General features: G+C 42.9%; 1 protein-coding gene across 1 annotated transcript in view; it reads right to left on the reverse strand.

Moving 5' to 3' along the window:
• Positions 1-5,780, reverse strand: part of TBPL1 (TATA-box binding protein like 1) — a 34,663-nt gene extending 28,883 nt beyond the window's left edge. Inside the window, exon 1 of the mRNA XM_004368906.2 lies at positions 5,517-5,780. The gene's annotated coding sequence lies outside the window, so the exon portion shown is untranslated. The remainder of the gene's footprint in view (positions 1-5,516) is intronic.
• Between the last annotated feature and the right edge of the window lie 8,351 nt (positions 5,781-14,131).

Raw genomic sequence — 14,131 nt, forward strand, 5'->3', positions numbered from 1 at the left:
CAGAGATGTCTCTTTTTACTTAGTCCATCTGCCGTAAGTGATAACCAGATGCCTTTGTGACAATTCAAAATTAAAACAAAAGTACTGCCTCCTCCCAAAACCTACAAGCAGAGATGAGTCCTCCAATACAAAGAATTTCAATTATTTAACAGAAAGCCGCTAACGAAAGAAGCAAAGCATTCAAGTGGTCTAACGGTTCACCTTTAATGTACTACCACTACTAGTACCAATACTAGTGGCACTAGCTAGTATTTATTCAACTCATAACAATGCTAAGCACTATTCTAAGTGCTTTATACTCAATTCTCACAGTAATCCTATGTGATAGTACTAATATTAACTCCATATTGCAGATGAGAAACTGCGGCTCGGCGGCAGTTAATAACTTGTTTAAGGCTATCTAGCTAATAAGGAGCATAGCTATGATGCTGAACCAAGGCAACTGTGTCCAGAGCCCATAATCTTTAATGCTATACTACACTACCCCCAACCCTAGTCCCAAGAAAATCTAACGGATTTTGATGTAAACTTCATTCCGTCTGATGATAAAAATACTTGTAATTCATCAGGGAGAGGAGGGTAACATCTGTTTCTCTGGAACCATTTTGTTAATGGGATTTTTTTTTTTTTTTTTTTTTTTTTTACTACTTTTAAGATGTTGGAAGTCCACACCAAACGAGTTTTTAAAAAATTTCATGGACCAATGTTTGTAGACAGGTGTCTACCATGCTAAGCACCATGCAGTACTAAAGCCATTCACACGTCCTGAGAAAACTGTCCTTAACATACGTTCTGATTTTTAGTATTCTTTCTTCATGGTGAAAGCAGTCAATGGCCAAACTTTTGTGCTACATTTTTGTGAAACTTGAAGTTTCATATTGACTTCCACGTGAAGGCTGATTTGAACTGTCCCAGAACTCACCTTAAAATTTTTTTTTTTTTTTTTTTTTTTTACATTTAATAGAGTCCCCAGGAGCATGCTTCCCAACAAAAAATCAACCATTGAAATCAAATTAGGAATTTTACCACCCTTTAGTAGCAGGATAAAAGAGTCCTGATGGCACAACAGTTAAGCACTCAGCTGCTAACAGAAAGGTCAGCAGTTCAAACTCACTCAGCAGCTCCACAGGAGAAAGACCTGGCGATCTGCTCCTGTAAAAATTACAGCCTAGGAAACCCTATGTGGCAGTTCTACTATCAGATGGGGTACTATGAGTTGGAACCAACTCGACAGCACCCAACAACGACATACTTCTGGAATCCTGCTGTTTCGCACATACTCCACCTCTCTTCTAAATAAAAGGTTCATTGTATCACAGTACAAAAATTAAATTTGTCTATGTAGCCTGGAAAGACCTTAGATATCTGCATACTCTATCACCTATTTGAAGGAACCCTGGTGGCACAGTGGTTAAGCACTCGGCTGCTAACCAAAAGTTCACCAGTTTGAACCTACCAGCTGCTTCGCAGAAGAAAGATGTGGCAGTTTGCTTCCATCAAGATTTACAGCCTTGGAAACCCTATGGGGCAGTAGTACTCTGTCCTATAGGACCGCTATGAGTTGGAATTGATTCAACAGCAATGGGTTTGGGTTTTTTGGCATCACCCATTTGAAATTTCCTTAAGTAGTAATCCATTATTTTTACCGTTCTGAATTGGTTAAAACCAAGGCCTAATCATGTCTGAAGAATTTTTGCTGTTTATAACTTGCATCCCTACAGCCAGGACAAGAAGTTGAAATTTTAGGCATCAAGTATTAGATTTCAAAAAGCTTCCCCTCAGTCTACTAATTAAGTCCCTCTTTATTGACTCTCCGGAAGTGAAATAAATAAATATAAATACATACACATATATATACATACACACATACATAATCTCCTATTAACACTTTGGAAACCCTGGTGGCATAGTGGTTAAGAGCTACGGCTGCTAACCAAAAGGTCAGCAGTTCGAACCCACCAGGCACTCCCTGGAAATCCTACGGGGCAGTTCTACACTGTCATAGAGTCGCTATGAGTTGGAATCGACTCAACAGCAGCGGGTTTGGTTTTTGTTTTTTTTAATTAACACTTTAAACTTCAACACACACAAACACAAGAACATGATGGCATCTTATAGTCCTGGCCCTGAAGGAACTTCTAATTTAGCAAGTATGTTGAAATTAAAATTATATACACCAATAACTTTAGTACCAGGCAATATGTAATAAAGGATTTAAAATTCAAATTTGTGTCTGTTGTATTTGTTACCCATGCATAAATGTCATTTCTCTGCTATCCACAAGTGCATAAGAAGCATCTGAAGAGAAACACCTCTTTCACCCAGCTTTGTACACTTGATATGGTATCATACATGAAAGGTACAACAAGTAAGAATATAATTTCAGGAAATCTTTATTACTTCAAATGTCACAATACAGCTAAATTTTCAAAACACTAAGGTTTTAACTAAGACACAGTGAAAACATTCTACTGTAAATTCCCCTAAATCAATTTAAACTTTATTTTTCATAACAATAATACTTTCATCACATGATCTAGGATACAGCAGAAGGAAATCAATCACCAGGTTGTTACTAGCCTCCCTCACCTGAATACAGCACTGACACAATCAACTAGACTGTACGATATTTGCTGATTTTTAAATACTGTCTCATATCCATAATAAGAAATAATACTTTCCAAATATATTCAGCTGTGGACGTTTCATATGTATTCATCCTACTTTGCAGTAAATTCTGCATATTCCATATATGTATATATCCATAAAAATTCTGATGCGACAATTTTCCACATAAATTATGGGAATCACTTAAAATAGTTTCCTCAAATTTGGCAAAATAATTTCAATCAATTTCTCAGTTGTCAAATTAACAAAAAAGAATGACGTTAATATTTTTTTAAGACTACGAATTATGAAAATCTAAGGTTCAACCTAAAACACACAGCAGGCTTTACAATACTTTCACCTTTAAAAAAGTTAAGTGGGTTTACAATTATAGTATTAACATTAGTATTAGTATTAACTTGGATTTCTTAAAAACCTGTTCATTCTGAAAAGTTCAAATATTTCTGCATGTCTTGATTCTCAGCATAAAGCTCTTACCTGCTGTACTGCACAACCAACAGCTATTCAGAATGAATACAGAACATCTGACATGACCACTCTAATTCTCCAAGGAAAGGGGAGAGATACAGAAGGAAATGCAACAAAGTAATATTAATGAAAAGGATATACAGGCCAAGGACATGTTGAAAACTCTGTAAGAAACAGAATTAATACAAATACTATAAAAAATTATTTCGATTGTGACACAATTAAGTAAGGAGAGGAACTAAGACAACACCGAACATTGGGAGTGTTGGGGCAGAGAGCAGAGAGAGCAGAAATTGGGTTGTTAATAAAGGTGGAAGCTAGGGCTTAATCCCCACTCAAACACAGAAGGGAAAGAGGCAACAGCAAATAAAGTCTAGGTGAAGTCAGTCTGATGGCAGTCCTGACATAGAGGGGATTCATTAGTCTCATAAACACTATGAAATCACGGGACCCAGCATCTAACAGCCTCAGGGTGTGCATCCCTCAGCATATCCTTCACAGAAGAACAGCTAGAAGACTAAGCAACCAAAAAAAAAAAAAAAAAACCAAACCCATTGCCATTGGGTTGATTCCGCCTCATAGAAACCCTATAGGATAGAGCAGAACTGCCCCATAGGGTTTCCAAGGAGCGGCTGGTGGATTCAAACTGCTGACCTTTTGGTTAGCAGCCTGAGCTCTTTACCACTGTGCCATCAGGGCTTACTCTAAAAATGACAATACTGCGCTTTTCTCTCTTAGGGTCTTAAGATGCAATTTTAAGGCTCCCAATGGTCACACTTCCCACCTCTTCGCACACACATAAAATTCCTTTAACAAGAGACACTGGATCTCAATGAGAGATTAAAAGCTTAAAATGAAAATGCCTGAGTGACTTTAAAACTCTGTATTCCGACTAGTCCTCATTCAGGAATCAGTCAACCAATCAAGAGCACATACTAGCAGATCCTTAGAGTTTCTGATACTGATTTTGAGGGCAGAGAGTACTAGAAGAGGAGGCTGGGGATAAGGATGACACTTTTTTGCTTAAGAGAAGTCAGGCTTACCAAAAGAGGTAGGGGGCAACCATAAGCTGTCACTGACATGACTGTTTCTATGATTTATTAATTTTATTTTCATCTTCAACCTTCAACTTTATATAAAGTACTTTGTTCCCACTGGACATAAAAATGGTGTTACTGCGGTATGTATATGTGGCCTTTTCGGTATGCCACATATAAGTAACCTCATTTACTGACCTAGAATGGCTCTGAAAAGTATAAAACCATCAAGCAGTTTGTGATATAAGGCTTAAAAGAGATAGCATAAACTGATGAGTACTTAACTATGAATATCAAGCTGTGAATCATTTTTTTAAACCAAACAGTGATAAAAGTCCCTTCTATGTTTGAATGAAGTGCCATTTTCTCAAACTTTCAAAGACTGTAGATTACAACAGGATGGCTGAACCGTCTTCTTTTATTTCTCTTTTCCAAATTTCCCAGGGAACCTGTTATTGCTTCTTCACACAAAAATCACACCAAGCTTGTTCCCTTTTCTCGAACCACTAATTTTAAGGCACCATTTTAACCCTAAATACACAATACACATGCCCACGCTAGCTCGTTACAGCCAGTGACGCTTTGGAACTGCAGGTGACAGATGCAGTCAGACACCTCACAGATGTGGACTGGATGCACTTGCGAGTCTTACAGCAATAAGCACACTGACAGTCTGCAGATGCATATCTCGGCAGAAGCAGCAATTTTTAAAATCCGTCATTCTCTATTAGATTTACTTTTAGAACTATTACTAAGCGCTTTTCCCGACCCTCATCCCTGCTTAGGGATGTACTATTTATTTTATCTTCCCCCGTTCCAGATTCTTCTTCATCAAACCTGATTTTGTTTTAAAAAATATAATAATAAAGTGGGGCTACTGGTATTGCCAGAACCAGGAACCGACGAAGCTGCTACTCGGGAGCCTTTCCGCTGAGGCAGAGAGGCCGCTGTAAGTTTTCTGAGAAGCAACGGACCCTTAGCATCTTTACACGGTCCCTCTTGGATGAGGCGGGCTCCTCAGAGAGATGGGAATCTCCCTTCCCTGTCCTTCCCAGTTGTGGCTAACACGAAAAATAAAACACCTCTTTTCTTACCCCACACCGGCTCGATAATGCTCCCAGCCAGTAACGCCCCACCCCCACCCCGTTATCCCTAAAGAGATTCCCAAATATCACCCAGTCTTCCTATGAAGTGGAGCCTCCCTGGGCTCACAGACTAATTTCCCCCACCCCCAGCTCCTCTCGTCTAGTCGGTTGCCCCGCATACCTCACCCGAACACGGCCCCGGCTCGTACGCCTGCCCCGCGCCCCGCAGCCCAGCACCCGGCCCTCAGGCCGTTCCACCGCCCGCGCTCCCCACGCCCAGGGTCGCCGACCGGGTTACCGTGGGAAGAGGGGGCTGCGGCAGAGGACGCGGCGGCAGCGCTGCTGCCGGTTACGCCGGACGCGAAGGACAAGCTGGAGGACAAGGATAATGATGAGGCGGGCGCGCTCCCCAGTCTCCATGGAACTCTCGCCCCGGCCGGCTGCTAGGAGCCCCTGGGGCTCGGGCTCCGTCTTTCCTGCTTTTGTCGTTCCGGGTACGGGGCGGCCGCTGCTTCCCCGCGACAATAAATAGAGGAGACGCGAAGGAGCATAGAGACAGCGCGCAGAGGCTAGAGCGCCGCAGGACTGGGCGCTACTCCGTTCCTCGCTAGCCACTGATTTCCGGCTCTCACTGCTCCCGTCACTTTATCTCTGCCCTTCCAAACTCTCTTCCTGGTTCTGGTCACGAAGCTGGACGCCTCCTGCCCTCGAGCTTGGCCAGGTGTGGGTTAGGGAGGTCGCTAGACTTTTATTTTTTGCTTGAGAACTGCTTTAAAAGATTTTGAAAAAAAACTATGTATCCCTTGTATATTTTAAATTGATACCTAAATGTGTACGTAATTTCTGGCGTACAATATCTTATAAACGGGCTTTAGTTATCAAAGCCTTAGAATTTTCCCTTAGCTTGTTCAATTTACAGAGAAGGTTCACCATTTAACATAACTGGCAAACTAGTCCTGAACAACTAAATGGAATTAATTTTCTACCTGAAAATTTTCTTAATTTTTTTCAGTTAATGCATTCATTTACGATGTCGCAATAAAAATCTCACTACGGAATTGTAAACCTAGTCCTAAAACACATAGATAGAAGGATGGATAGATGGATGGACAACGCAGGGAATTTCTGCCACATTTTTGTCACTTGCCCCTTCAGTATTCCTTACTGAACTTGGGTTTGTGGTCAGGTCTCCCTCGGGCGCCGGGAAGCACTTTAAAGCCTTTTACTCCGGTAGCCAGATGCAGGCGGGGTGGGAGGTCGAGGTGGAAGGTGGCAGAGGGTGGCTGCAGGTTAGGCTGGAGCAACGAGAGGCAGGCAAGCAGGAGAAGCGGTCGGGCAGCTCAGGCCGCCCGGAGTAGGAGGGCACTCACATGGAAGATAGGCGTCTGGGATAGAGGCCCTTCCGCGGCTCTGCCCCCTGGACGCGGGGAACCCCGAGGGGCGCAGCCTTGCCCGTTTGAGCCGCCACGCTGGGAGCCAAGCGAGCCCTTGGGACTCCTCGGGAGTGTCCAGCGAGGCGCTGCCGGCGGGGCGAGACTCGCGTACGGCTCCGAAAGCGCTGCGCGTCCGAACTCCGAGACCCCCCACCTCCCAGGCCAGCCCGTTGGGGCCTTGCTCCCAAACTCAGTTCCATTCAGCAGCTCCATTCGGGAGCCTCTGGATGAAGCCAATGGGCAGCCTCGATTTAATTATTAAAAGGCCACGAGGCGGACTTCATGGGTGCCTGGACTCTGATTGGTGTGAATTGAGGATGAAAAATGATAATGCCACTGTCCTTTTGAAAAAGAAAATACGGGCTAAATTCTAGGAGATTCGGGTGTACGCAACCATTTGGGTATGTCATTCTTTATGGATTCACCAAGGATGGCCCCTTGATCTTTTTGCTTTTCACTCTGAGTATTCAGAAAAATATCCACGCATTTTAAAACTTCGTAGAATGGTGGCATTTCCATTTTGTTTCCATTTCTATCCTAATTTATTGTTTGAATGTTGTTGTGTGCCATCTAGTCGATTTTTTACTGTAGTGAAGCCACGTAACAGGGTAGACCTGCCCCATGGGGTTTTCTAGGCAGTAATCTTTACAGCTAATCTCCAGGTCTTTTCTCCCACGGAGCAGCTGGGTGGGTTCCAACCATGACCTTTCTATTAGCAGCCAAGCGCTTAGCCATTGAGACACCAGAGCTCCTATCGTTTGAATAACCAAACACCAAACTAAACCCACCTCCAGACTCACAGTGACCCTCCTGGGGAGCAGCTGGTGGGTTCCAAGTGCTAACCTTTGGTTAGCAGCCAGTAACTTAACCACTGTGCCACGAGGGCTTCTTTTTGTTTGAATATTAAGTAATTATAGGTTGTATTAGGAGCCTTGGTGGCAGAAGGGTTAAGAGCCCTGCTGCTAACCAAAACGTTGGCAGTTCGAATCCACCAGCCGCTCCTTGGAAACCCTATGGGGACAGTTCTACTCTGTCCTGTAGGGTTGCTATGAGTCGGAACCCACTCCACGGCAACATATATTAGGTGTTACAAAGAAAATAATGCCTGTGCTGTAGTAGGGAGGGGACTTTTAAAGAAGTAACATTTCAGCTGGAATCTAAAAAAAGATAGGCTGGGAGGTGTGTATACATGGTGTTCCAGGCAGAGGGAACAGGATGTCCTAAAAGCTTGTCCTGCGGGAGTATGGTGTGGTCGGGGCATCTTGAGTGGAGCAGCATAAGATGAAGTTAGAGAGAAACCTACAATGTTTTGTAAGCCATATAGTTTGGCTTTTGTTCCAAATTCTAAGGGAAGTGAAAATTTTTAAATTGAAGAGTAACATGGCCTAGTTTATGAAAGAAGTGGCACGGAAAAGGCTCTGTTCCAGTGGCTATTGTTATGGCTGAACATTCAATATTATACTAGCAGTGACCAGTTCTAAGATCCTTATAAGATACCCTCCTTCAAGGGGACCAACAAGCTACCTGGCGTCAAGCATGTCAATTACTTCGGACTCCCTTTTGTCATGTCTGGGTCAACAGTTTGCATCACTACAATAGTTCCTCATTCTGGAATTGGATTTGGTTTTGCTGCCAGCTCCACTCTGAATGGACTTACTGAATGCTTGTAGACGATCCCATTATCCCGTACAATATTCCTCTGACCAAAGAATTCACTTCTACAGTGAAAGAAATAAGACAATGGGATAAAGCCATGGGCTTCGTTGGTCTTATAATATGCCTCATTATTCAGATGCCTGCTGAGAGACAACACACTGTAAGATTAGAATACGCAATATACATTCTGAACCAAGACTCTTGATTAATATAGAGACTTACAACTGGAAATGGGGAATTGCAACTGACAGACCCTAAAATCTAGATCTGGCTTAGTCAAGGTGGGGTGGGGACAGTGAAAAGCATTCATCCCAGGTTGGGCAAATAGCAAGCTTTATTGATTAGGTCCCTGGGTAGTCCAAAAAGTTCTACTAACCTGAAGGTTGGTGGTTAGAACCCACCCAGCAGCACCATGGAAGAAAGACCTAGCAATCTGCTTTCATAAAGATTGCAGCCAAGAAAACTTCATGGAGCACTTCTACTCTGTAACCTCTGTAACGCGTGGGATTGCCATGAATCAGAATCTACTCAGTGGCAATGGGTTTGGATTTTTGGTTTACAGATTAGACCAGTGCTACTGAACATGTGATGTACAGACCAAAGCCAGTCTTCAACCTGTACTGGTCAATAATCAAATACAGAAATTGAGAGGAGCATTTTGAAACTTAACAATTTCAAATAGCTGCATCATCGAAGCATGTAGTTTTGTATTTTACGAAAGTATTTATCTGTGATGGATTAGTAATTAAAAACAAACAAACTGTGGTGCAGTGTATTACTTAATACAACCCTTCTAGCCATGCATGGTCTTTATGACTCCCACAAAATGTTGGGACTATGCAAATAAGGTGCTTGTGGCCCACCAAGGGGATTGAACAGCTTGCTAATAATGCAAATAAGATATGTGGAACCCTAATGAGGAGATTGGTCAGTTTTGCCATCCCACTAGACTTAAAGGGAACCAATCCCAGAAGCAGAGAGAGGGTGATCTCACTACCACCAAGAAGAGGAGCTGAGTGGAGCATATCCTTTGGACCCAGGGTCCCTGTGCTGAGAACCTTCTGGACCCAGGAGACATAATTATAACACTGGAGACAGCGAGAAGCTGTGGCAAGCACTGCAGAGTCCAGTGGCAGAGAAATGGCAGCAGCAGAATCAAGAGAGACTGTGCAGTGGGCTTCCTGGCCGATGGAGCTAGGGGCTTACAGTGGGTATGCAGACCCACAGAGCAAGAGAGCACAGTGCCTTCAGGCCGAGGCTTACTGGTGGCATGGGGTGCCTCTGGGCACTTACTGGTGGAGCTAAAGCGGTTTGTAACACCTGCCTGAGCAGAGCAGAGGCTAGGCCAAGAGGCCACGAGCCTTCAGGCACATAGCTGAGAAAAGCTGTCCTGATCAAAGAACTGTATCCTAAGTCATTCCTGATCCTGAACTGTAACCTGTTACTTCCCTAATAAACCCCTTAATCATGAGGATAGTCTGTGAGTTTTGTGTAGCCGTTGCAATGAATTATCAAAACCAGCAGAGAAGTAAAGAGTGCTGTGGGAGGGAAGGCTGGTGTCAGAATTTGTAAAAAGGTTGGAGAGAGGAGGTATGTCTGACCTCCACCTCACAGGAATCAGCTTTGGGCTAATCTTGATTCTCTTTCCCCCTTATGAAGTTAGGCAAGGAGCTCTGACCCCAACCCCATGTCATTTTTACACAAACAGACTGATTCTTTATCACAGATAGTTTGAGAGGCACTGGTAGATTATTATTTGTTATACCCACTAAGGCTCTAGCTTTAGGAAACTTGGGTATTAAAAAAAAAAAATCAGTCTAGCTCTGACCAGGATCACAACAGAGGGTTCTGGACAGAGCTGGAGAAGGATGTAGAGCATAATTCTAACTCACACACACAAAAAAAGACCAGACTTACTGGCCTAAAGGAGACTGGAGAAACCTCGAGAGTATGGCCCCCAGACACCCTTTTAGTTCAGTAGTGAGGTTACGTCCGAGGTTCACTGTTCAGCCTGGGAGTGGACAGCCCCGTAAAATCAAATGAGACTTATGAGGTACAGGAGTCCAGTGACAAGGGCCAGAAGGCAGAAGTGGACAAGCAAGCTGGCGATAGGGAACACAGGGTTGAGTAAGGATATTGTTGATGTGTCGTGAGATTGTTAACCATTGTCATAGGGCAACATTTGTAGTAACTGTTAAATGAGAAACTAGTTTGTTCTGTAAGCCTTCATCTTAAGTGAGAATAACAGCACAATTGGAAGAGCATAGTCAATGTCGCTGAACTGTGTATGTAGAAATTTTTGAAACGGTGTATCTTTGGCTATGTGTATTTTCACCAAAAAAAAAAAAAAAAGGTTGAGAATTTAGAGGGTTGATATGTTGTGGGGTTGTTAACCAATGTGATAAAACAACATGTGTACTACTGTTTCATGAGAAACTATTTGTTCTGTAAGCCTTCACCTGAAGTACAATAAAAAAAAAAAAAATCAGTCTACTGAAATATGTTAGCTAACTCTCTTGTCTACCTCAGTGCTATGAGAGAGACAAACTATGGTTCAGCATGACCTTTCAGAAAGAGATGGGTAATGGTGGGGCAAAAATGATACAGCATTGTTAGAGCGGTCTTTTCTGCCAGTGGTTATTTATCTTAGACTGATAAGGATCAGATAATATCTCTTCTGCCAATTAAAATAACTAAATTTTCTGCCCAACCAAAAGTTAACGCACTAACTAGGAATACAGAGACCCAGGATAACAGTGCAATCAGGGATGCCTCATTCCCAAGGAATCTTCCCCAACATCTGCTATGTCCCTTCAAAAAACCCATTGCCCCATACCAACTGAAAAAGGGAAAAAATAGTCCCGTTATGCCAGTTGAGTGGTGTACAACTAAAGGGATGGAGTCTGATTAACTTGGCTTCATAACTCCAGCCTGTTCCTACCTACTGCCCTCAGCCAGAGTCTATGACAAAAGCCACTGAACTGAGATCTAGGCAGATGGAAGGAGTTGCCAAGCCTGTTTCCAAGAGATAGAAACTGGTAGGGCAGGGTGCATATTCAAAGCTTATGACTCAAAGAGATTTCTGATAACAAGTTAATGATTTCCCCCCAAATGACACTGGCAGCCAACTAAAGTTTTAAGGTATTGCCAAAAAGTCCTCAGCCTGGCAAAAGCACCTACTGTTATGCTGTCTCAAAGGCAATGTCCCAGTCTCCATACCTACAGAAGGGTGAATTAGGCTGTCAGGGCAGTCCCAGACAGGTAATTCCTTCTGACTGTCCCTCTAAGGCAAGGTCTTGAGGGACAATGGACAAAGGAAATTTTGGCACTTTGACTGAGTGGCAAAATGTCTCAGTCCTCCACTGGAGAGGTAGAATCCTTATTACCCCTTTTCTCATGAGTTTTTGTTATTCCATTTCCCTCTCCTTTATTGTACATTGGTGCATTGGAAGTAAATTTATTATTCATCATTTAGCAACATCTGGCCGTGATCAGGATTGATAACACAAAAAGATCCTAAGTTTGAAGCTGGATTTAACAACTGGATGTGAGTTTGAGTTTTCTCCTCCCATTGGAGAGGAATTTGAGTACATTTTCAGTTGTGCATGGAATTGTTGCTTTTATGTTATGGGGAACTGTAGATATGGGAAAAACAGTGTGTGTGTGTGTGTGTGTGTGTGTGTGTGTGTGATCATATAGGTACTGAGCAGCTAAATGGTGACGAGTAGGAGATATTTATCATTTTGTCAGCCCAGCACTCCTCTCTTCTTTTGGGAACAATAAAAGTAGTTCCTCTTATCTTAGGGAACTACTTCTCCTCTCTCCCTACCTGTAGTCTAATGTGGATCCAAATGTGAGCTGCCTTAGCCACAGTGATTGGTAGAGAAATGGGTTTCTGACCTAAGTTGGTCCAGCCATATACCTGTACCATAACTGATTTATTGCCTCTCAGTTCCAAATTTATGCTTGCTCTTTATGCTCTTTATGCTTGCTCTGTGAAAACAGCTCTGGACCTTTCAAATATTCTTATTTTTCCAGCTGTCACAATGCTAACCTTTGTTAGTAGAGGCCTGTGGAAAGAAGTTATGGACTGAACTATGCCCCCCAGAAATGTATGTAAACTTGACTAAGCCATGATTCCCAGTGATGTGTAATTGTCCACTATTTTGTCATCTGATGTGATTTTCCTATGTGTTGTAATCCTACCTCTAGGATATTAATGAGGCAGGATTAGAGGCAGTTATGTCAATGAAGAAGAACTCAGTCTACAAGATTAGATTGTCTCTTGAGCCAATTGTTTTTGAGATATAAAAGAGAGAAGTGAGCAGAGAGACAGAGGACCTCATGCCACCAAGAAAGAAACACCGGAAGCAGAGTGTGTCCTTTGGACCTGGGGTCCTTGTGCTGAGAAGCCCCTAGACCAGGGGAAGATTGATGACAAGGATCTTCCCCCAGAGTCAACAGAGAGAGAAAGCCTTACCCTAGAGCCAGCACCCTGATTTTGGACTTCTAGCCTCCTAAACTGTGAGAGAATAAATTTCTGTTTGCCGAAACCATCCACTTGTGGTATTTCTGTTATAGCAGCACTAAATAACTAAGACAAGAGACATTGCAGTAGGAAAAGATTTCACTGCCTGGTCCTAGTGTGTTCCCTTGATAGGTTTCTGTAGAACTGGAGTCTTCTCTAATATCCAGCTCGTGCAGCGCACATGGATTCCTCAGCCCCATTCAGGGGTAACCCTGAAGAACAAGGACAATCTTCTCAGTGGGCTCAATTCAGGCAGTATATTTGGTTGTCCACAATATCTGGAGTGACAGATGGCAAGAAGTAAACACCTACATTGATTTTTGGCCAGTTGCTAATGATTTGTCTAGATGGTTAGGGGAAAGAATGAGATTGGAAGACTGACTGGTGACAAGGATGTTTGGGGAAGAGGTATATAGATGGACTTCTCTGAATGAGCATAGACTGTGAAGATGTGAATGCCTATCAAAGTATCCACTGTAGAGGCGACTCTTAATGAGGAGGTGGACAAAATGGCACACTCCTTGAATGTCAGTCAGTCTCTTTCTCCAGTCACTCCAGTGCTTGCACAGTGTGACCATATACGAAGTGGCCATAGTGATAGGGATGGAGACTATCCATGTGCTTAAAAATGTGGACTTCCCTTTACAAAGGCTCACCTGGCTGACACTATTGCCAAGTGCCTGATCTTTCAAGAGCAGAGACCTTGAATTCCTGATATGGCACCATTCCTGGGGGTGATAAGTCAATCACCCGGTGGCAAGTTGATTACATAGGACATCTTCTATCTTGGAGGGAGCAACAATTTGTCCTCTCTGGAATAAACATGTTCTGAATATGGATTTGCCTTCACTACCTGTAATGCCTCTGACAACAATACTAACTATGAACTCACAAAATGTCTTATCTATCACCAAAGCGTTCCCCACAACATTGCATCTGATCACAAAACTCCTTTTACGGCAAAGAAGTGCTGCAATGGGCCCATGCCTATGAAATTGACTGGTTTTACCACATACACCATCAGCAGCCGGCTTAACTGAAAGCTGAAATGACTTACTGAATACTCAGTTATGATCCCAGTTGGGAGACAACACCCTGGAAAGATGGGATTCCATCTTACAGGGTATATTTTGAATCAGAGACCATTATAAGGTACTGACTCACCCATTTGAATCAAGGTGTGGAAGTGGGAGTGGCTCTTCTCAAAATTTCCCTTAATAACTCACTGTCAGAATTTTTCTTTCCTTACCTGAAAACATTGACTGCTGCTGGTTTAAAGATCTTAGCCCCCAAGAG

The sequence above is a fragment of the Trichechus manatus genome, unplaced genomic scaffold (assembly GCF_000243295.1).
Source record: "Trichechus manatus latirostris isolate Lorelei unplaced genomic scaffold, TriManLat1.0 scaffold00002, whole genome shotgun sequence".
NCBI classification, from domain to species: Eukaryota; Metazoa; Chordata; class Mammalia; order Sirenia; family Trichechidae; genus Trichechus; species Trichechus manatus.